The sequence below is a fragment of the Sapajus apella genome, unplaced genomic scaffold (assembly GCF_009761245.1).
Source record: "Sapajus apella isolate SASKATOON/1434 unplaced genomic scaffold, GSC_monkey_1.0 scaffold7, whole genome shotgun sequence".
Lineage (NCBI taxonomy): Eukaryota > Metazoa > Chordata > Mammalia > Primates > Cebidae > Sapajus > Sapajus apella.
In genome coordinates, this window is record NW_022436947.1 from 8,803,493 (window position 1) to 8,828,394 (window position 24,902).

The 24,902-nt window shown below is 38.8% G+C and overlaps 1 protein-coding gene and 1 long non-coding RNA gene across 6 annotated transcripts in view; both read left to right on the plus strand.

Moving 5' to 3' along the window:
* Positions 1-24,403, plus strand: LOC116550154. Its single transcript, XR_004268255.1, has 3 exons — positions 1-8,889; positions 13,796-13,798; positions 24,393-24,403. It is a non-coding gene; the product is annotated as an uncharacterized LOC116550154 (long non-coding RNA).
* CHCHD3 (coiled-coil-helix-coiled-coil-helix domain containing 3) overlaps positions 1-24,902 on the plus strand; it is a 298,150-nt gene that overhangs the window by 244,768 nt on the left and 28,480 nt on the right. The window lies entirely within an intron of this gene.

A 24,902-nucleotide genomic window follows, 5' to 3' on the forward strand; every position in this document is an offset into this window, starting at 1 on the left:
TCAAAAAAGAAGAAGAAGAAGAAGAGATTAAAAAAAAAAAAAAAGAAAGAAAGAAATTGCTATTCTTGCTGGGCCCCTTGGACCATGTGGTAACAGCTCAGCCTCTGGGGAGGTGAGTTTATCATGGGGACCATCAGTCAGTTAAGCTGTTTAATGAGGCTCCAATAAAACTCTGAACAGTGCTGCTCAGGTGAGCTTTCCTGGTTGACAGTACTCCATGGGTACTGTCACACATTGATCCCTGGAGGGCAGCAGGTCCTGACGACTTTGGAAGCTTTGCATTTGGAACTCCTGCCCAGGTTTCGCCCTATGCATCTCTTCCTTTGGCTAATTTTCTGTATCATTGCCCTATGGTAAACCATAACTGAGCTTCACAGCTTATATTGAGTTCTGCGTTCTTTCAGTGAATTATTTAATCATGAATTTTGGGTGGTTTGGAACACCCCCCCCCCCCCCGCCCCGCCATTGCTGTTGATGTCAAAATCCAAGGGCAATTTTGGAGACTGTGCTCTTAGATTTTGCAGTTTGACTAACTCCAATACACACAAAACCCAGGTTTTAACACTCTGTGAAGACATTTTCATAGCTAGTTTTTTAGAGAGTGGTTTTCATTAAATCATTTTCCCCCCCAGCTACTTCCTGCTAGACTGAGCTTCCTAGAATGTTGTATTTTGATTTGCAGTGAGTTTATTAGCTTCACACCTAGGAAGTGATAGTACATTGGGTCTAGGAGTTGCTTACCATCTTTAAAGACACAGAGATTACTTAGTAGACTGCTATTTCTTCTTAGAAATTTGGCCGTCTCAGATAATGAGGACTTTTGTAAGATAATATATAATATTTGCTTTGCATTGCATGACAGGGATTTTTTGCCTGGTCAGGTTATTTTCACTGGCTCCTATCTGTATGACTAGCTTAGCACCTGTAAGCATCACCTTGAAGAGCTCTATCTTGAATCTAAACCTGAACTCAACAGTTCCTCTTAGGCAACAAGTTCTGAAGGACTTTGAGGAGAACTTATTTAGTTTTACCTGATGAAAGTAGGATTCGTTTGTGTGTGCATCTTGATAGAAGCTTTTGAAAATGCAATGTCAAGGCAGTATTATATACCTGATGAGGGGTCACACAAATCACTGTAAAGAGTGATTGAAGTGAATCACCAAGAGTGTTTGAAGCTGCCCATGACTAACACCAGCACATCGATGCAACCTACCAGAATAGCTAATGGAATTATTTTAGGGATGTTTAAAATACTTACTCATACTTAAGTCCCTCATAGTTTTGGCAGTAAAACACTTTAGAATTAATGGATTGTTTTCTCCTCCTTTATCCACATGTCATTCATACATAGAGCCACCCCTTGTGGCAAGCCGAGCTCTGAATATACAACTAAGAAAACAGGCCAGGACCTTACTACTAGCATGGAACTCCGAGTTCATCAGAGAAAAACAAAAGCAAGACAAGCTTTTTAAATAATGATCTTTTTAAAAATCCTAAGTTAGTTCTCCTGTGTTGGGGTGATTACATTCGTAATGCATATCAAGTTATCAACAATATTACTTACCATGATTTCAGTGGGAATGAAGGGATTTGAAGATAATTTCGACTTTTTACTTTCCCACAATAGATTTAAAATTTTTGCTTCAAAACCTAAATCACTGAGCAAATCCAGCATTCTTTTTACATGTAGCTTTAATTCAAAAGGAATATTTTCTCTTCTCTCAATCCAACTAAAACAGTAATTATCAACCCTTCATGTCACATTTTATAGCAACTTAGGGTGCTAGTTTCTATTATATGCTACTAGTACCATGTTATAGCTCATCCTAATGTAAATTATATTTTAGATTAATCCTTATATTGTACCTTATAGATAATTACTTAAACAAAATATTGTTTTAATAATGTTTCATGTATAGTTAACACAGGTCTAGCACAAAGTAATAAATATTACATTTTATCATGATATTCAAAAGTTATGAAACTGTGCCATCAGAGAAATTTCTGTATTTGTTTTTAAACAAATTCTAGATGCTACGTCTAACTAGCACATTAGAAGGCGTTCTTACCCTTAGGGAGCTCATACTGTAGCTGGGAGCGACCCCCACATAAAGCACTCATAGGAAAGCACGTAAGAGAATCCTCACAGCAACGCAGCTGGAGTGCTCCCGGCCTCCCGTTTCTTGGTCAATGTCAGCATCAGATCTCTGTGGCTACATTGGAGCTGATATGCCACACCTATAGAAGGAAGATGTTAACCAGAGTGTTTATGCACGTGAATTGTTTTTAAAAAAGAAAAGCAAATATCAAGTAAATGTAAAACGAGTATCAAAGACGTTTAAAGGCAATATACATCGTACAATGTAATAGTAAACAAATGAAAAGCATTTTAAAGACAATTGATATTTCATTTTCATTCTGTCCTCTACATAATGAAGTGGTGAGTTCCTATTTTCCATGAAAGAAAGAAAAAAATACGCATGGAAAGTGACATAGATCTATTGAAAATTTTTAGAATGATTTCATTAGAGGTAACTTTTTAACATGGCTTCAGTGTCTTTGAAAGAAGAAGCACTTTTAAAGAAGTTCAATTCTATGAACTTGGATGTGAATACCAGTAATACTCCTTTGTGTGCCAGATTTTAGAGGGGTTTTTGCTTTTATCCTTGAATGAAGTTGTTGAAACCCGACTTACAAATTTAGGCTCATAGAAGCAGCCTGGGTTATCCTTATAAAGTATTAAAAGATTAGTTACCCTGTAAAAGTAGTTTAGGTGATTTTAGAGTATCTGAGAAATGCTATGCAAAACTCATATAGTTAAAATGGATTTTATAAGTATTACCCTGTATTTAAAGATTTTCTTCAATGTAAAACCCTTTAAAATGTCCTTGATTTTTTCTTTAAGGGCGTAACACTTTAACTGGCAATGTTTAGTTTCTTTTTTCAGTGTAAGATTTTAATATCAATGCCACGGATGAATTTGTGAAGCTGAGGAAGACGTGCCAATAGTATCAGCAGGTGTTTTTCGTGTTCTGTATAATTACACATGTGTATCATGGACAGTTTTAAGCAGCGGTGTTTAAAGATCCTGCTTAATTGGCTGTAAAATAATTAAATATGGTTTTGACTGGCAAATTTATAATTCTCTTAGATGCATAAGCCAGTTAGCCTGAATGTCAGTGCAACCTCAATTTGGAAATATTAGATTAATAGAACTAATTGTACTGAAAATACAAAGTTTACTCTGATTAATAGTCTTAAAATTCTTCTAGAAGTTTAGTCAGGTAAATTTATTTTACTTTCCTTTCTTAAACTTTTAATTAAAACTTATTTCAAAAGTTTGAGCTATTCAGTTCTGTGCTTCGCTTTCTAGTTTCTCAGAAGTAGAGTTCTTGCAATTTGTCAGTGACTTCGCCTGCCTTATTGAGTAACTTACCTTATCAAAAGTATTAAAATTATATGCCGATGTGCCTCTGTTTGTATCTACAGCTGACAGGTACCCTAAACATCTTCTCTAACATGTATTGATGTCTGCTTATAACCTACTTTAGTGCTGTGTGAATGGATCTAATATACCAAATGTACATGATAAATGTTTTAGCTCTGATTCTCATTGATCAGTTTTGAAATGATCAAATGTTTTATCTCAGTAAGACACTAATTCACATTGATCAAATTCTGAATGATCAAGTTGACTTGGTTTCTGCTGAACACAAATTGTATTAAAACAACATTACTTGAACATACTGCCTTCTCTAATGCAGGAGTTATGTCACCAGTGGTTACATTATAACTAGAGTTATTGTATTATAAAGTTGTCTCCTTCATAATGAAAAGTTTACACAAGAAGAAAAGAATGCGATATTACAGGAAGAACAGGGCTTGAGGCAAGGATTTGGGCTTTTACTAACTAATTAAATTCTGCATTTGTATTGGGCCTTTTCCCCCCTTTTTTAATTTGAAGGGCTGTGAGCGAGAAATATAGCAGCTGCAGTGGTGACATTTTATTCCCCAAGGTCCTTGGAGCCAAGTAACATCTTGATTATTCAGTAAGAGACTTAGTAGTGGAAGAGGCAAAATTCTGGATAAAGTAAATCTACCTGTACCCTTTGTGCACGAGCCTCCTGGTTACAGTTATGTTTTTAGAAGTTTAGGGTTATTTGTTGGTTTTTGTTTTTAAAACATCAGCTCCCCCACGTCAGTTTCCGTAGTATTTCATGTCCCCTCTGGAGTTTGCGAATATGCTGCTGGAGGAGGATTTCAGTTCTGAAATTGAAGAAAGATGCTTATGTACTTACAAATGTACCTTGTATATGAAGCTAATGGCAAATACACATTTGGCTGTCACATAGACTTGGTTATTGAGAATACCCAGATCCTCAGGCAGGTTATTTATTATGTGTTTGGCTTGTGTCTTCCATCTGTAAAATGTAAATTATAACTGCCATCTTCTGTAGGGCATTTAAGCTGAGAAGGTTTAAAAGTTAACTAAGAAAGTTGTCTCTGATCCTTATCTAAAACATAGTCTTAAGTTGTTTGATTCAGTGTTGTAGATGATGTTGTAGATGATGCAGTTTTAGGAACGTTGTAGGTGTAGTTCCTTCCGTATCTCATCAGGGAGCTGGAGAGTAGTCCCAGCTCCCAAGCTGTTAATCTGCCTGGTTTGTTTGTCCGTCTGCCTCCCACCAAGCAACAGATTAGTTCCAAGGAAAATGAGACCGGCTTTGGAGCATGCCAGTATTTGATAGTATTTCTTATGATACCCATTTAGAATTGGGTATATTAACAGATAACTTTGGTAATTAATGCTTTTCCCCCCCTTTTAAAATTGAAGCCCTTCGAATCAGATCCGTCTGGTTAGTATTTATTTTTAGTTCCTTGAGTTAGATCTCTATACTACTTCTAAATACTATAGATAATGGAAGTAAATGCCAAGAAACATTAACCAGAGAGGTTTTCATCTGCACTATATCTCATGGTCACCACAGCATTCCACTCAACACAGTGATATCCTCCTGAAAAGGGCAGGGCAGATGGCAAAGCTGATGGGAATATAGGGATAAAAAGGGCAGGAGCAGGAGCAGGAGTGTGCACCAAGGACAAAGTATTGTTAGGAAATATTGCCTCTAAAAAGACGATGCAAACTGCAGCCGTCTCACGAACATGATCGCAAGACCAAAAGGATCACTTTGGAAACTTTTTTCATCACTTCAGCATAGGGTGTAAAGGAATCTCAACTGGTGAAGTAAGCTGCTGATGGTACAGTCAGATTGGCCGCGTCCTTCCTCAGTGCAGGACCTGGCGTGCTCCTCTCTGCCCTTGCCATGGCAGTTGGGGTTTGTGGACGTTGCACCAAGCGGCTTCTTTCCTTTCATATGAGCAGCTTACGTGTAAACATGTAAATGATCAAACCATTCTTGTGACCTTAGGTTTGTGGCCGTATGCTCCTGGATTCATGATTCATTCTGTGTGAGCTAACAAATTGTTCTGTCTTCCCCAACAGGAACATTGCTATTGAACTTTCTTCTTAATCAATAAGATCCATTAAGAATCTAGTATACCCTACGTGATTATATGAAATATTAATTGCACACTTTGAGTTAAATGAAGATTCTGCCAACATGATAGCTTATTTCTTTCCTTGTATCATAATATTTTAAATGAGAGTATTCTGAGTTCTAGGTTACATGATATTTTGGAATTTGTTTACTGATCTTTGCTTACTTTAGTAATTAACTACACAGCTCACAGTTCAAAAAGACATTTGAGACTCCAAAGTTTGTCCTCTTGACAATTCCAGCTAGAATTCATTTACTTTTTAAGGGCTCCAGTTAAAAATAATTTCTTTGATTTTCCTTTGATGCTTTCAAAGATAAAACATATTTTGCATTTTGAGTGCAACTAAGCCACAGGTAGAAAGCAGTAAAGCTTGTAGAAAGGCCAATTAGAGTTAATTGTCTGACTGACCTGCCCTGTTATAAGATGTCCAGAAAGACTTCTAGAAGGTAGAATTTAAATTCTGTCCTTGTGTCAGATATGCCAAGTTAGCAATCTTAGGACTTGAGCATAGTTAAAAATTGTATCAAAGAAGTCATCTACACATAAAAATGTAGCTGAGGATAGTTTTTAGAACATTGCATGGGTTCAGCCATAGCATAACATCTAATTATGTTTTATCACTCCAGAGTTTGGTAAGCCTATTCCAAATGCTGTCAGTACTTCCCTGGTTTCAGCCAGATAATTCACTTATGAATGTATTTGGCTGCCCATTCACTCTGCCTGGGGTTAAACCACATACTCAAATTGAAACCAGAACTTTCAGGATACATTGTACTTAAACTTGTATTCTTGTTGCTCATATGAATGTATAATTACCAAGTCACCCCTCATGGTTTCAGTCTTATCAAGGATTCTTATTTCTGGCTCTTCTCATTTTTCTTAAGACATAAGCAAACAAAATGCAAAAATTGATAAATTGGACCTTATGAAATTTTAAAATTCTGCCTATCTTAAGACATCATTAGGAAAATTTTTTTACTGGGCAAAAGACTTGGATACTTCAAAGGAAGATGTAAGAATGGCCAGTTAGCACATGAAAGAGGTTTCTACATGATTAGATATCAGGGAAATGCACATTTGAAACATAGGAATGGAGAAAATCAGGAAGACTGACAATACTAATTGTCTGGAAGATTGTGGAGAAACCAGAACTTGTACTTTGCTGCTGGGGGTATACAATGGCAAAAGCCCTTTGAAAAAAATATTGGCAGTTCCTTATAAATGTAAAGCATACAGTTGCTATATGATGCAACAAGTTTAGTCCTAAGTATTGCCCAAAAGAAATGAAAATATACGTCTACAAAAAGACTTGTGCACCTGTGTTCATAGCACGTTTATTCATAGTATCAAAAACTATCAGCAATCCAACTGGTCACCATTAAGGGAATGGAGAAACAAAACCCACAGTATTCCACTCAACTCAGTGGTATCCTGCAGAAAGGGACAGGGCAGATGGCAAAGCTGATTGAAATATAGGGATAAAATCTGCAGTGTTCTACTTTATATTCATACAGTAGAACACTGTTCAGCAGCAGAGCAGAGCAAGCTACTGATACATGTAACAGCACGAATGGATCTCAAACATCATGCTACACAAAAAGAAGCCAGACACAAAACGGTACTTCCTATGTGGTTCATTTAAATGAAGTTCAAAAATAGGCAAAATATGCCTTTGGTGGGACTAGAGGAGATTTGATTGGAAAGAGACACAGGCAGCATTTCTGAGGTTTGGGGAATATTCTGTTGTGTTCTGTGTGGTGGCTTTACAAGTAGATATGGGTATGTAACTTCTAATACAATATGAACACTTGATATCGGTATGTTATGATATACAGGCTGAGCAGCCCCAATCTGAAAACCCCAAATTCTCCAAAATCTAAAACTTTTTGCGTGCCGTCATGATGCCACAAACTGAAAATTCCACACCTGACCTCATGTGACAGGTCACAGTCAAAGGCAGGTGCACGGTCAAATGCAGTTTATTCACTGTCCCTCAGAAAAAAAATGACCTTCAGGCTATGTGTAGCATATATGAAATGTAAATGGATTTCATGTTTTGGTCTGGGTCCCTTCCCCAAGATATGTCCTTATGTATATGCAAATATTCCAAATTCCAAAACTCACATTCAAAAACACTTCCATTCCCAAGCATTGCAAGTAAAGGATACTCAACCTGTACGTTAATTATACCTACAACACCCTAAATTCAGTTAGGAAAAAATACCACAGATATTGGGAATTCCCAGCTTCTGACTGTGGGTAAAATGTTTCTTCAATTTAATCACAGTCTTAAATAAATGATTCCTAATCCTATCCATAGTCATGTTTTTTTCATTAGAATTTGAATCCCTTATCTCAAACTCAGGGCTGTTCATTCAGGATATTTTATTACTATAGAAATAGAGAGGGATAAATCTTGCTTATATTTCATTTATTCATTTTCTTAAAGAATCAGTCTTTTTTCCACCGCATGAAGTTACATATGCCTGTTGTACTCTCCTCTTCAACCTAGGAGCCTTGCAGGTAGGCTTGGTTAAGGTTTGAAAATCACTTTTGATAAAGGGATTTCAAAGGCAGTATTTGTGAATGAAGCATTTGTACAGTAGCACTGGTACTTTTTAATATAATAATCATATGCAGTAATTTATTCATACTATTTATTGAGTCCTGGCAGAATGCTTGAAAACTTGTAAAAGCTTTTCGTCTTGGCCCTTCCTTACATGTTGAAATGAAAGCACACATGTTCATATGTTAAAGTGTCGCCAAGCATCCCCAGCTTGCTCACATGCCTGCCTTAAGTTATTTCATGTGCTTTCTCATTCAGTGGCCAATAGTTAAATTGCTGTGTTCCTTTTGTGAATGTGTATGTCTAAATGCTGGTAATCAACTGAATCCCTGGAAATTTGATAAATGTGCTCATTAAGGAGAGTTCTTGCTCTTGGCTCCATTTCACAAGTCACCTCAGCTAGTGTTTCTGGATGGAGCTGGCTAGAAACACTGTGCAGTGATACATCTGGCTTTATACTCCTTTTCAAGGACTAAAACCTCCTTTTTTAGTATGTTAAACATGCATTGTAGGGATATTGCAATTACAAAGAAGTATGCTATTTGCCAATTACGTTATTTACACAAGAAAGACCAAGGGCTGCTGCTGTGTGGTGGGATTTTTAATTTTTTATGCACTGCCAGTTGCTCCTCCTCTTGTTCTCTTGAGCATCTGAAATTACACAAATACCTATTCATTTGTGAGACAGAGCCATCCATGCAGACTCTGAAGTTCACCAGTTCGCCACTGGCATAGAGCTCAACAAAGCTGCCTGTGTGAGAGATGTTGAAGGTAGCATACACCTGTTCCTGCTTTCAGGATGAAAAATGAATTGCCAATTATAGTAGACATGTTCAGACATGACGCTTCATATGGTAGAAGCTTGCTCAGCCTGCCTTATGCTGGGCCCCCAACTATGAAACCATCAGTTCTGAAAAGGGGGTGTGTTGGCAAGGAGGAGAAAAGAGAAAGGTATCAGTCCTTGATCTGTTACCATTTTCTGTGCTTGTGCAAGCTGTGGGCAGGAGGTCAGTGCCTCACACCTTTGTTTCCCAAGCAAATGTCTTGAACAAGATGAAGTGATCAAAGCTGGGTGCCAGTGCATTATCACAGTCTCATTACTTTGCAAGCTGCATGCCCAGATGCTGCTGTTTTCTGCATCAGGCTTCACTGATTTACATTCATAACACCTCCATTACAGCTCATTTGGTACGGCTCATAATCAACCAGTTCTTGTCTTTTCCTGATAGTGTTTCTCCAATACAAAAGACGCTAGTGTAATGAAGAAAATAGCATTGCTGGTGTAGAATACATCTCTAAGACATCACGGTTAATTGACAAGAAGTGGGAGCAAAATGCTTTGTCACAACTGAAATCATTTGTGGTTTGGGTTTGGTTAGTTGGGTGTTGATTTGGGAGTGTTTTTGAAGTCTTTGAATTTGAGATGTTATATATTACCAGCAGACCTATTTTGACTCCCCTGTCTTGGGAGTTCTTTTCTGTTAGTGAATTCTGATACCCTGTCCTTATTTGTGTGGTTTCTTCCCCCAGTGAGCTCCATTACATATATATAGATTTACGGTATTAATGTGACAATTTTGCTTTGAAGAGATTATCATCCTCAGTATTAACACATCAATTCATCAAGGGTCTCTTTGATGTTCCATGTTCTATGAGCCCTGAAAATACAGAAATACAGTTTGAGTTCCTGCCCTCAGAGGGCTTATACTCATTGGGATCATTAGCTCGACTGTAGAAGTATCAAAACCTGATGCAGGAATTATTACTGAAAGATTAGTTCATGAAAAATTTGGGTATCTTATACATGCCATATGGTTGTTATAAACTGGGAATACAAAAAAATGACCAAAACATGGTAAATGTTAATATGAAGGTACAAACGATAAAATGCAATAGGAATAGGAGGGGAATCCCAGGGGAATCTGGATTGCGTGAAGTGGTGATTGGCATAAGCTGGATCTTCTCACCTTGAGATTTTCTTACTGTAAGAAGAGGGAGAATGGCCTTGCCATGAAGAGGGAATTGAATACTGGAAATGATTGGAAGAGTGTGAGGGAGGACTGATGCAATATGAGACCACAGAGGAAGACTGGCGTCAGACTTGAAGGTCTTGAAATGCCCTATTTTAAAGGGCAGAGTTAATAGTGCGTAAAGATTCAACCTAGAGTTCTACCTACTTGGGATATTTTTTCTTTCACCTATCCCTGGTGCCCATAATTGTCACTACTAGGATTATCCCTTTTGAGCTGGTCATTGTTTCTGGAAGTCTTCTATCAAATACTACAATATAATATTAGGTGCATAGATGTTGTGTATGTTTATTATATAGTAATTATAGTTTACTGTATCAAATGAATGACTATCACTCTATTAATATACTAATGTGACTCAAAAATAAGCACATATTAGCTTATCATGTTGATCGATAGCAAAGTTCAGGGGCTTGAGAGGATGGGACATAGGAAAGACTAGTTCTGACTGAAAAGGTGTGGAGGAGAGAGTTGAGGAAAGACTGGGTTCATGGGATCCTGCCTGGAGAAATCCCAGAGCATTAGACAAAAATGAGCCTCATCTTTTCATACCAATTGAAATGGTTTACCATTAGCTTTCTTTACTCTTAGCCATGATATCTTTGAATGATGTCTTAAGAATTCGCATGGTACCAGGTTCTTCATGTCATTGCAAAGAGTGTGTTAGAGACAAATTGTATGTGGTTTATTCAAATATGTTTTTTCTGGATGTCTAATTTTTAACTTATGTCTATAATTCTGATTGAATGTGCCCAAAATAGATAAAATAAGCTCACATCCTAGGTAGATTTTCTATTGCTAGTCTACTTGATTATTAAATGAACATTTTAAAGTATTCACTCTTCTTCCCATTGAATTTTAGGAACATTTTTTCTTTTTAATTTTTTATTTTATTTTCATTTGGAATTGATTTTTATTTAGTTAAACCTTTTTTTTTTTTTTTTCTATCCTTCCTGGAGACTTTGTGTAATGAAAAGGATATGAAATGAATAAATACAACAGGTGGCCCCCCTTATCTGCAATTTTGCTTTTTGCAGAATACAATAAGATATTGAAAAACTACATTCACATAACTTTTATTCTAGTATATTGTTATATTTTATTATTCTTGTTGTTAGTCTCTTACTGTGCTTAATTTATAAATTATACTATCGTAGAGGTATGTGTAGGAAAAAACGTAGTTGACCTACAGTTAAGTACTATTCATGGTTTCAGGCATCCACTAGATATCTTGGAATGTGTCCCCCATTGATAAAGGAGGACTGCTGTATTAGATTTTTTTCTCATTTAATTTATCAAGGAAGTATTTTTTTCTTGTAACAAGGGAAATGTAATTTTACTCCTCTTTTTTTCTTCCAGATCAACCTTTTAAAAGCAAAGCATGTCTTGAAGTCATAGTTTGATATTTAGCCTTTCACATTTATCTCTATGAATAGATACATTAATAAATGTAGATTTTGTTTTGTTTTCATGAAATTTAAGACTATACCATATGTATTTTAACATACATTTATTATGGATACATCCCCCTGGGCCAGCACAAATAAATCCAGCTCATTGGCCGGGCGCTGTGGCTCACCCTGTAATCCCAGCATTTTGAGAGGCCAAGGCAGACAGATCACAAGGTCAAGAAATCAAGACCATCCTGGCCCACATGGTGAAACCCTGTCTCTACTAAAAATACAAAAATGAACTGGGCATGGTGACGTGCGCTTGTAGTCCCAGCTACTCAGGAAGCTTAGGGTAGGAGAATCACTTGAACCCAGGAGACAGAGGTTGCAGTGAGCAGAGATCCCACCACTGCACTCCAGCCTGGCAACAGCGCAAGACTCCGCCTCAATCTAACTCATTCTAAATAGCTGCATCATGTCTCATAGACCTATAGAGGTCTGTAGTCCTCTACTGAAAGGTTCTTTCAAGTGATTGGTTTTGTTGTTGTTGTTTGGTTTTTTTGGATAGTGCAGAAGAAGGCTGCAGTGAACAAAAGCATACCTAAACCCTAAGGAACTGGTACTTTTATTTCTGTAACGTGCATGGGGTTTGAATTGTGACCATTCCTTCCAACTGTGTAGCAATAGGCCACTTAACCTTTTGAGCTTCTTTTTGCTGATATAGGACATGTAAATATAATACCTCATGGGTTGCCAATAAGGGCTAATGAAATGTGGGTAAAATTCTGGGCCTATAATAGGTACTCAGCTCTCTATAGGTTAGTTTCTTTTAGGGGTCTAGTAGAGTTAGAGTCAGGGCCCAGGTTATTTAACCATAGAAGTTATATCACAATATGAATCAAAAATTGGCCTCCCAGGACTTTTTTTTTTTTTTTTTTTTAAAGGAAATCCTGTTTTGTGAAAATTGTAGGCTTTTTGACTGGTGTAATTTAAAAATACTGCATTTTGGCACAACCTTTGCAGCTTTTGCTGCTAGTTTGTAATTCCCTAGAGGTGAATTGAAAAGATTAGTGGCAGAACTTTTTCCATTAACTCTGGGAAAAACTACAGAGCAAAAAATTGTCCTTTGGCAGAAATGTCAATCCATACCTCTTTTGAGCATTTGGAAAGTGAAGCACTGAGAAGCTGATATAATAGGAGAATTGAAAACCAAAACGTATACACATCTTCACCTTTTCTAACAGACAGCAAGACAAATGAAAAATACATTCTTAGAACTTGATGAGGCAAAGAAAATAGGACTGTTGCTCCAGAGAGTACATTAGGCTGGGATCTTTAAAAGATTTGAGTGCTAAGCTTTTGGCCACGTTCTTCAGAAAGGCTGATCCATTCTTATTAATGACACATCTATTTGTACTTCATGTCATAAAATTCCCCCTTTATATGCTATAGTATCTAGGAAGTAGATTTAAAAAAAACAGCAAATGTTTAATATACTACAGGTTTTGCTACGGCATCTACCAGAAAATATGCTTATTTTTCTCTCGTCTGTGGTTCTTGGTCTTCCTGACTTCTTTTTTAAGTTAATCAGGACTTCTCTTCATTTTTCTACTCCATAATGTCAATATAGGTACAATGAGATAATAAGTATCCAGGTGTGTAAAATGTTTAATGAATATGTTTATGGCTATTCTTCACATCATGCGGTAGACCTATTCTAGCAGTTACTTCTCATTTTCCTCCCCACCCGCACCCCACACTGCCTTAGATTTGATGTCTGTGAAATGGTGATAAAAACAGAGATGTTATGTCGGAATTAAATGAGGTCCATTTCCATTTTTAGCACATCCTTACTGAATAGTGAGCTATTAGTAATTGCTATAGTCATCAATAGTTCAGTTTTCGAGTTTTTTTTTTTTTTTCTAATTGATGCCCATCATATGATCTAATATATATTTCCCTAGAGGATAATCAGTGAACGCAATAAAATTGCAATTGAGAGTATACCAGGCCTCCTAAAAGCATGTGTTTAAAGGTAAATGTTTTCTGTCAAATTATTAACCAACAGTTAGCAGCACCACTCAAAATAATTATATGTTAACATGCCACATGAGAGCTGCATAATTTGGTTAGGAATACATATGGAATGGTGTGCTCTGATAGAATGCAGCCATTGTTAGTTCATGATATAGTTCTCACCTAAAACCTTGTCATAGCTTTAGAATATTTTTATTCATTTGAGATTCTAGGCAGTGGATAGGTTGGTAGTCTATAATGAACAAACCAGATTCTTCCTAACGTGTTCTGCAGTCAGTTGCTCAGCATTTGGGCCACATTTTTATTTTTCCAGAAGCAAAAAAAGGACAGTGTGGCTAAGTATCTGGATTAGTCCCCAAAAGCCTGCTTAACCCCTGCAGTTCAGAACAGAAGACTAGACTTTAGGGGCAGCAAAAAAGCAAAAAGAAAAAAAGGTAGTACATTTTCCCGTATGTATGTGTGTGTTTAAACTACATTCTGGATATGACAGCCTGGGCTAACTCAATCACAGGTGTAGCATTGTTTCTATGAAAAGAGATAGATCCCTGTAGAGAGAGAGAAAGGGATGCGGAAAGAGGAGCCTCCCTCCCTACCAGTACCTCCTGTTGTTTTCACACATTTTTTGTCAGCAGTTAGTGGAATCCTAATACCCACTACCTGATAATATGCTATCTTATTACTATGACTCTAGTTTTTAAGCTTACTTCAACCTTCGCTCATTGTAAAGAGAACAATGAAGCTTATTTTTATGAATACAACATTTAAAAATCAGGGGCTAAGGATGATGACCGCAGTCCTGGATCAGTCCCAGCAGCCAAAGTTATGTGTTCGGTTGCAGTGGCATCATGATCCTGGTTTGCAGTGGTAAGTAGTGGCAAGTAATAACTTCTGTTTTTAACAGCATGCCTTGCAACCACAATATGCTCATCCGTCAGTCTGATCCAAATGATTAAAAGCGAAGTAAATTTTCCCTTCAAAGCTAAATAATCAACATTATCTAATGAGTCATAATATAGAAGTTGTGACAAACAGCCAAAACCTAAAATATTAAACCACAGTATGCAAAATAACCTTGGATACCTCCTGGGCCTGATCTTTTGCTACCTCCTCTCATGCACTTGAGGGTTCATTCACTCAAGGGAGGGCGTGCCTTCCGTGCTCACACTTGGCCCGGCTCGCACTCCTCAACAGCACGGCCACAGCACACCTCACCTGCGCCACTTTCCTCCCGATCAACTCAGCCATTTGTTAGGACCTGTCTCGTGGTAATTCCTCTGCTTTCTCTGTAAAGTCTTTCTAGACATCTCCCTTCCTACTAAAAAGCCGTAATGGATTAATTGTTCCCCTGTATGTTTATGTAACTCTAGCCATTCTGACAACCTAAGTGACACTAGTGTTCCCTGTGCCCCGTCTCCCTTCTCAGGCATGAGCCATGTAAGGCATGAGCTGTAACTGAGCCAGCGTGATGGTAGCACGCCTCTTTCTAACACGTGCTCAATTAGTATCAATATTTCCATTTACTAAATTGAACTCTTAACAAAATGTCCATGCTTCTTAACGTAGACTCCTGTCGTTCGGAATGGAAGACTAGAGGTTAGGGGCAACTTAAAAAAAGCAAAAAGAAAAAAAAAATAGTGCATTTTCTCATGTGTGTGCATTTAAACTACATTCTAGATTTAGAAGCCTGGGCTAACTCACTCACAGGTACAAATAAGAATGCTTTTACTCTAGAAGGGACCTAATATAGCGCTGAATTTTACACTAGAGGAAACTGTTGTCTAAAAGCTAAGAAAGAATTACAGACTTGGGAGTTTGAAGGGCCCATTACCAAGGTCACCATCTAGTTAACAGCATGTGAATCTCATTCTTAGCTGAACTGAAGCCTTCTTGAGGGCAGGAATTGTATTTTGTCCTCTTTATTGATCTCCACAAGCACTTGGCATATATACTGTGCTTGGGAACTACATACTGAAATAACTTTGTTCTGTAAATTAGGAGCCTGTGGCTATGTTGACATCTCTGTGTCTGGCCTAATGGTTTGATTTATCTGGCTGTTAATGGTCTTCATTACAGGCTGTTAATACAGGGCTGATTTTTGTTGAACGGTAGCTAATGGCCAGAGTTCATCTCCAGTACATGCCAGATAGAAGATGGGCTTTCCTCTTGACGGTATCAATAGGGTAGTCAGGGCTATAGCGAAATTCAAAACATGATGGAGTATTTATTACATTAAGACTTATTAATTGGGAATTCCTTCCATTCAGATTTCTATATAATGTGAATTTTTGTCAAGGGAAAGTTATTGATACTTAAAAATTTATTGACCTTTGCTATTTTTAAAGACTGTTTTTTGCTTCTATTCATGTAGACAGATTTATGTATTTTCTAGTTTGAGATTTGAACTTGAAAACAGGGAATCTTCAAGTCAGGTAGCTCTCTATCAAGAATACCAATTAAATACTTCATAACAAGTTTTCTTCTTATAAAGTCCTCTACCCACCCACTTTCCCCCGTGAGGTTTCTGTTGTCTGTTATTCCAGTCTATGTTAAACTTAATTATAGGCATTTTCTGAGCAAAGCACTGATGGAACTATGACATAGAGGAGAAAATTCCTGTGTACTTTAAGGACAAGAGAGCCATTCCTTTTTCTGGCTCAATTAAAACTGGACTGATTGTCAAGTCCCATTAACCTACTGGGTCACTACCTTGCATGCATTAGTGGCAGCCCCACTGTAATGTGGAGCAGTCTTGCCACATCGTGGACACATTTATGAAGATTGATAACAGCTAAGGTTCAGTGTTAACTTTTATTGTCAGGCAGGCTGTACAAGAAACTGTCTGGTATTGGTGTTTGCTTTGATTTATGAAAAGGTTGCCACGTGAAGAAGACATCATATAAAACAGCACTGCTGGCAGCAACGTTATTCAATGCAATTGTAACAACAGCAAGTAATAACTAATGCTAATTAGGTTCATCATCATCTCTTGCTACTTTCCATAGTTTGGATGGGATGGGCCCTCTTAGCAATACAGTACACTCCCAAAGGAACAGGTGACTTGCTTGCTTTTGTTTGAGTTAGCACATATTTCTCCACAGCTTTCCTCCCTTCCTTCCTTCCTTCCTTCCTTCCTTCCTTCCTTCCTTCCTTCCTTCCTCCCTCTCTCCCTCCCTCCCTCCCTCCCTTCCTCTCTTTCCCCTCTCCTCCTCCCATCTCCCCCCTCCCCTCACCTCCTCTCCCCTCCCCTTTTCTTTCTTTCTTTTCTTTTCCTTCCTTCCCTCCCTCCCTCCCTCCCTCCCTCCCTCCCTCCCTCCTTCCTTCCTTCCTTCCTTCCTTCCTTCCTTCCCTCCCTCCCTCCTTCCTTTCTCCTTCCTTTCTCCCTCCTTCCTTCCTTCCCTCCTTCCTTCCTTCCTTCCTTCCTTCTTTCGTTCGTTCTTTTTTTTCCATCTTTCCTTCTTTCTTTTTCAGGGTCTCACTTTGTCATTCAGGCTGGAGTACAGTGGCATGACCATAGCTCACTGCAGCCTCGACCTCCTGGGCTCAAGTGACCGTCCTGTCTCACCTCCTGAATAGCTAGGACTACAGGCACAGTAGCTAGCAGTGTGGTGTTGGTTCTTTAAGGGAGAATCATTAAGAAATGGACTTCATGTTCAATTATCCCAAGGTGTCAGTGGTCGAGTAATTAACTGTTGGCCTTGCCTCAGGGGAGAAATGTGTGCACACTCTCCCCCATGAACCCCAGAGGTGGGAGGAGTCTGAAATTCTGACTCCTAAATATCTGTAAGAGCTCCAAGTAGTGGCAGGTGACTCTTCTGGAAAATGGCACCTAGAGCTTCTTTCTCAATTGGACCTTTTGTCCCTATGGAGAATAGTCATCACTTTGCCATATCTTTCTTTTAATCTCAGTGGAGTACCTTTTATGCTGTAAAAACTTTTCTTCCCTTTGAAATCTTTGTTTGGTCTCACTAGTCCCAGTTACATCTTGATATTCAAGAAAGGCAGCTGTGTTTTCCTTTAAGCAAATGTAATCGTTGGGGGAGGGCATCTCTGTTTATCCCATGGACAAACACATTATGGGTAATACCAAAAAAAAAAAAAAAAAAAAAAAAAAGCTTGGGACCCCAGGAAAATTACAAAAATCTTTTCAACTCTTTATAAAGCAGATGAGTGCTGCCCTTTTCTTTAGAGCTGGCAGCTGTGGAGGCTACAGACCAGCATATGTGCAGAGAAATCGCCATCTTTCTCTTAGTTCCCAGGTGAAGACAGAGATGCCCTTTGTGTCTCTCATCTGTTTTTCAGGCAACCACATTTGTCATAGTTGAACCTGCCACCATTTTGATACTCCAGGGTTTTTTGTTTTTTGTTTTTTTTGAGGCTTTTATATGCCATTTATTGAATTCTGGCAAGATTTGGCCATTCTCAGACCTTCTTTATCTAGGGAAATCCTTTGTGCAAATGTGGGAGGCAATCCTCTTAAGCAATAGAATGAAAAAATACTGGCAGAAGCATGCATTAGTTATCACTGGGAGCAGAATATGGCCCTGGCCCAAGCAGGTTGCATCTAATAGCCCCTTGTTGCCTGGAAGGCTTCTGGTTCCTGGAATGGCTCAGGAGCGATCAGGCAAGCCCCTGCCATAAAGGAGGAAGCGCAGCAGCAGCTGGGGAGAATCACATTTGGCCCACAATGGCAGTAAGATGGTGCCTGGGAAGCCCTGCTCTCTGATTTTGCGGGGAGCCAAATTATGAAGGTTGGATGCAAGATGGTGTCATTAAGGGCTTTCTGGAGAGATAGTGCGATTAAATATGAAGCCAAATGAGCCAGTGTGTTAATATATGGGGATGATACTCCTAAAATACTCATGAAGGCAATCTAGTGACTGTCATAAAACTTTCTTTTAAACAGATACTTTTTAAAAGGGTAAATGCTAAGTCTGAACCTCAAATCAGCTTTAAAAATAGACATAGCTAAGATCAAGGCTCAAACATAAATGGAGGCCAACTCTTTTACTCCAGAAAGTGAAGAAAGAGACTGCTAAGCCCAGATGATTTTTCCTGGCTTTGTTTCCCTTTTAGAGGGTGTGGAATGAGTTAGAAAGGGACATTATCTGATCTCTATTATTTTCAGAAACTGTGGATTTTGTGTGGCAAGGTGCTTATTGGAAGAGAGCCAGGCGCCTCCTGAATTTCAACCGGACAAAATGCCCAGCCCGAACTACATGACCATAAGAAAGTGCCGAACCAGAAAGTCCAACCCAAGGCTAAAGATAGAAACACTAGGGAAAAGTTTAGTGCAAGGGAAGGCAAATACATTTTGTTTCAGGCACCAACTCCGATTGATCGTGGTGGCTCCCTGCAGTATTTTGTTGAAAAGGATTCAGAGGCTATGACAGACTCAGCCTGAAAGAGTATCAAGATTGATTAGTGATGTCTGTCACTGGCTTAAGCATTGAAAGAGTTGGCATTTTTCCTTTGTATTTGCTACTCCTGCTTTAGAAGCATATGCTGTATAAAAATTTGTTCACTCCTTGATTGACAGTGCCTAAACCAGAAACAGGAAGGATCTGGTCAGGGTAGGGGGGAGAGAAGGAAAAAGGAAGAAAGCCTAAAGGACTGAATGGTGCCATTTTCATATCTTTTCTTGGTTCTCTTTTCACCTTTTTTCCTACCAGCAGGTTTGGTGAAATGAAATATCACAAAACAAGACTCTTTATTTTGTTACCTCTTGTGCCAGTATGTCTCATAGTAGGAGAATTTGTTACTTCTCCCTCATCTCAGGCAACCTGAGCACCAGTGAAACTGTGACTGGCATTTGCAGGGACCTAAATGGTAATAAGAATAAGAACAGCTGGTAAATTGTCCTTTGTGTGCAGTCATTCCTGCCGTTTCTTTGTAATGAAGAAGAGAAGATATTAACATTCCATTTTGCTTAACATTTGTAATATATGCAAACATATTAACCTTTGGTACATTTTCGAAATAGTCTCCTGGGCAAAGACCTTAGTTTATAAGCAGGGAAATAAGACTTCAGTCAGATAGCCTCACTCCTAAATACTGGAAGGAGGAAATGCTCCATCTGTTAAACAGTTCTTCCTTCAGTCTAAATGTTGGTGCTTATAACCAATATTGGAGATCTAAAAGTGGCCGGATTTGATGCTGTCTGGTAAAAATTAATATTATAATTGATTCGCCATCACATTGAAATGCTTTGATAAAAATCTCTCATTGCTTTATTTCATTATACAGTTTGTGGTTGTGATAAAAATTCTCTTATTAACCTATTCAATTTAGATATCAAAACCAGTTATTCAGACCTTAAACTGAAGTTATAATCCTGAGTAGTACTTGAACTCTTTCTCTTTCAGGGTCTTCAATCCTAGCTAAAATTGGAGTTGCTGGCCAAAATCCTCCTCTTTGACAGTTGACATCAATTAAATTAGTCTGATAAGTCTAAGATTTCAGTTTCACAGTCTGCTTTATAGCCACAGCCATTACATACCTCTAGGACCATGATATGATATATGATATGATATATGATCTGATATGACAAAACTCGATTTTAGAGGCTTTTCACATAATCATTTAATAATGTGCAATTAACTTCTGAATGGTAATCAATCCACACATACTGTGATTTTATGATGTGTAAGGCTTTAGGTTCTCACTCATCCTTCACAAAGGCCACTCACTCAGGCACGGGGAAGACCTTTTACTTTTATCTGGGTTTTCTTTGCATTCAGCCACAGTGCATGTATTATAGAGAGGAGAATCCTCCTAGTCCATCGTCTTCCCCATCGCTGCTTATGAGTTGGCTACAGGGCCATTATAGGCAATGCTGTCATTACTTGTCCGTTTAAGACCATTTGAAAATGAAATCATCATTAGTACTTTCACATTTCTCCTTATTATTTCTAAATGTCCTTTGGTGGTTAAACCTTTTGGGGGTGTGGGATATGGGAAGGGACAGACCTCACGGCATGAATAAACTGAAATGTTATCCAACATTTTAATAACACCAGCACGTCTAGGCCTCCTCCAGAAGACCATCAGCTTGGCTTCACAAAATAACATTTATGACCTTAAAGATACAGAAACTCACTAAAAGAGGCTGAAAACTAATTCCTGGCCTGTTTGAATACTGGTTTAACAGTCATAGAACTTTAACTGTGTGGGTTTATTATTCTTGAAATGTCCAACTTTGTTGTAGGCAAGATTTTGCTGCTATTAAAGCAAATTAAAGCAGTTTGCCATCAATTCTGTCGAGCTCCCCTCACTGCTTAGCCACAAGTAGCAGCCCTGCCACCAGCAGTGGGCAAATCTATGCCAAGTGTAATTACTTCAAATACAATTCCGTTTATTCATAGGGTGGGCTGTTGCTCCCTGTGAGAACTTACTTGGGGAAAGAAAAGATATGTAGGTTGATGTTCATTATGTACCCCATGCTGGAGGTGTGATTTTTAACATGAGTACAGCTTTTTAATCCCTCCATCAAAAACACATGCAGCACCCTCCTCTTTTTCCGCCATCTGAGAGCTTTGTAGGCACCTTGAAATTTCGTGAACAGTTACCAACTTTCAGGTGGATTGTAGTCTAAAACTTGGTTTTTAAGTTGGCTGTTTGAAAATAGCAGTTTTTTTTTTTTTTTAAAGAAGATGATAACGAATAGTTAGGTTCCCAGAATAACCCACAGAAATATATATATAAGTATATAATTATGAATGGTAATATATAACAGTATGTATTAATAATAACAACAGCTACCATTTATTACAGGCTTACTCAGTGCCAGACCTTGTGTTGAGAGCTATTTCACTAATCTTCACAATAATGTTAAACAGTACGATCTAAGGAAAATGTTGCATCTTAGATCAGGAAACTCACCCAAGCTTCCATTGCAAGTAAGAAGTAGACCCCAGTTTTGGATGCTAGATCCTGTGTTTTTTTTTGTTTTTTTTTTTTTTGAGATGGAGTTTCACTCTTGTTACCTAGGCTGGAGTGCAATGGCACGATCTCGGCTCACCGCAACCTCCGCCTCCTGGGTTCAGGCAATTCTCCTGCCTCAGCCTCCTGAGTAGCTGGGATTACAGGCACACGCCACCATGCCCAGCTGATTTTTTGTATTTTTAGTAGAGACGGGGTTTCACCACATTGACTAGGATGGTCTCGATCTCTTGACCTCGTGATCCTGTGTTTTAAACGATCACATTAAATGACTTAAGACATAAGTAATGACTGTATTCTAGAGCTGAAGTGACTTTGGTCGTTCTGTTTATTGGGAAATTTGTTCTCAGTTCCAGTTGGGATGTTAAGAACATGCATAGCTGGACCACTCTTCCTTAGATACACTCTTTCCCCACATACACACTGGCTAATACAGTGCTGATGAGATTTGGTGAGGGTCCCCCAGTGGCTTCTCTGGGGGAAAAGGTTTGAGCAGCTGATGGTGTTTGGCAGATATGATAAGCATTTGGGATACTGCCCTTTTGGAGCTTCTGGTCTAATGGGAGAAATAACTGGTCATCCAAATAACTTGACAATGGCAATGGTGAAAAGTGCTGTCAAGTGCCATGAGAGCATGTCCTAAGGAAATCGACTGTGGGGCATCAGAGACAACCTCTTAAAGCTGCTATAAAGGCCAAAATAGTAGGCATTAGGGTAAGGGCAGCAGGGCCAGCACATGTTAAGACCCTGAGGAAGGAGTGAGCTCCTTTGGGGGTCTGAAGGAAAGCATCTTGTGGGAAAGCATAGTAGAGAGATGGAGGCAGGGGTTACATCTTGGAGGACCTAGGAGGTCATAATCAGTATTTTGGATGTATCCTAAGAGAGGTGGGAAATCTTGAAGGGTTAGGGTTGTAACCTAGAAGTTGTAAGACCAGATTTGTAGTTTAAAAGGGGCACGCTGGTTGTTGGTTTGATAATAAATTGTGGTAGAGATGAGAGTGGGAGACTAAAAATGGAATTGAAGGAATGCTGTGGGAGACTGTTGAAATAGTCCAGGCAAGTGGTTATGGTGGCTTGGACTAGGATAATGGCAATGGAGATAGACAGTGGTCCATTCCAGGCCAGGCACAGTGGCTCACACCTGTAATCCCAGCATTTTGGGAGGCCAAGGAAGGCAGATCACTTGAGGTCAGGAATTTGAGACCAGCCTGGTCAACCTGGTAGAATCCTGTCTATACGGGAAATACAAAAATTAGCTGGGCGTGGTGGCAGACACCTGTAGTTCCAGCTACTGGAGAGGCTGAGGCAGGAAAATCAGCTTGAATTTGGGAGGCAGATGTTGCATTGAGCTGAGATCATACCACTGCACTCCAGCCTGGGCAACAGCAAGACTCCATCTACGAAGAAAAAAAAAAGTAGTCAATTCCAGATCTGCTTTAGAATTTAGATAAGACTCAGTGACAGAATGGATACTGGGAATGAAAGGGGGAAAGGGGGGAGGTAACAAGGACAACTTGCGGATTTTGGAGGGTCTATTTACTGAGATGGGGAGGAAAAAAAATAAACTGGGGGTAGAGGAGGGAATTGAGTTCAGTTTTAAACATGTGGTACCTATAATGCCTTCCATGTAAATAGCAGTAGTCAGTCACCTATAAGGGCTGGGCTAGAGATACAAATTAGATAGAGACCAGCACACAGAGGGCATTTAAAGCTATAAGAATGTTTGAGGTATCTGTGGAGAGAAGAGGGAAAGAAGAGCAGAAAGACCTCCAGGACCATCACCCCAGGAAATTCCAACATTGAGGGATCAGTTAGATGGCAATGAGCCAGAGAGCCAGGAGGAAAAACAGGAGAGTATAGTATTATGGAAGCCAGGAAATGCTTTTCAAGAAAGGGGCAATTTACTGGAACAAGTCTGTGCTGATGGAGCCCTGTAAGATGTCTAGTAAAAATCACTGGATTTGGCCACTTGAGGCCTCTGGTTTAGCAGGAGCACTTCTATCCAACAGTTGAATGAAAGCCACTTCGGCATGGATAGAAAAGAATGGATGGGAGGTAAGGAAGTAGAGGCAGAAATTGAAAGGGTATTTGCTAGAGCTGTGCTTCCAACAACATGGTAGCCACTAGCCAGTTATGACTGCTCAAATGTATTAAAATTAAGTAAAATAGAACTTGCATTTCCTTTGCTGCACTAGTCATATTTCAGCCGCTCAGTTGCCACCAGTGGTGTGACCACCATGTTGGACAGGATAGATTTAGTGCATTTCCATCACTGCAGAAAGTTCTGTTGGGTAGCACTGTTCTAGAGAATGCTGGAATGCACATGAGAACCATCTCAGGAGAGAAAATCCCACTAGAAAGCAGGGTAGGGGAAGGTAAGTATTGGATCCGTGCATAGGGATTGCTTTTCTTTTGATGAGAGAGACGCTCTTCCTCAAAAGTAACAATAAAAAAGGGGAAGATGTGTGCAGATCCAGATCTTATGTTGAGAAGATGAGGGAGTTATCTTTTGACTTATTTTTTTTCTCAATGAAACAACAGGTCAGCACATTAGCCAAGGGTGGAAAGGGGGAAAAAAAAACAGGGTGCGATTTTTGAGGAGGCTGGACATGGCATGAATAATCCTGGTAATGGGGAGAGAGTGAGTTTACCAAAGAAGTGCCATAACACTGTGGCAGGATTTAGTGTCTGTTTATGAATTTATAGTGACTCTAGTTACCCTAGTTTTGAGATTTTTCTCCAGAAACACTCAACTGGGGAGTGGTATTAAGGGACATTCATAAGGCAGCCATTCTTAGATTGGGCTGTGTGTAATGGCATATATTAATACTGCTGAATTGGAACCCTTAGGGAGATGTAAAATGAATGGAGCTCAGCATGGTGAATCCAGTCCAGACATGAATTGAGAAATGCATTATTTGGTCCTACGGTAATACATCATTATCCCTTTATGTAGAAATCATTGAGATTCTACCTCTGGAATACTCGTGTCTGAGACTCATCATAATCATTTGGAGAATTTGTGTGGTAGATTGTTGTTTTCTATACCTCATAGTTGGTCTTGTTCATTTTAGTATCAGCAGCAGATTAGAATGTTAAGCCAATTTGCTAAATCTTGCCTGTCCTCTGAAAAATGATGAAATCCATTTATGTAATACAAAGGGATATGTTGGAATTTAATGCCTTCTTATGGCATCAGTACTGAATACCTTATTTAATCAGAATAAAAAAAGAAGCATGTTAGAATTTTCAAATTACAGAGTTATCGTGTGGATGTTTCACAGAGGCACGTGCAGTTCAGTGTGCTTATACACCCGTATAAACTTCTCACATTTATTAGCTACAAAATATGTTGAAGGTGTATTTTCTTCTGGTTTTTAT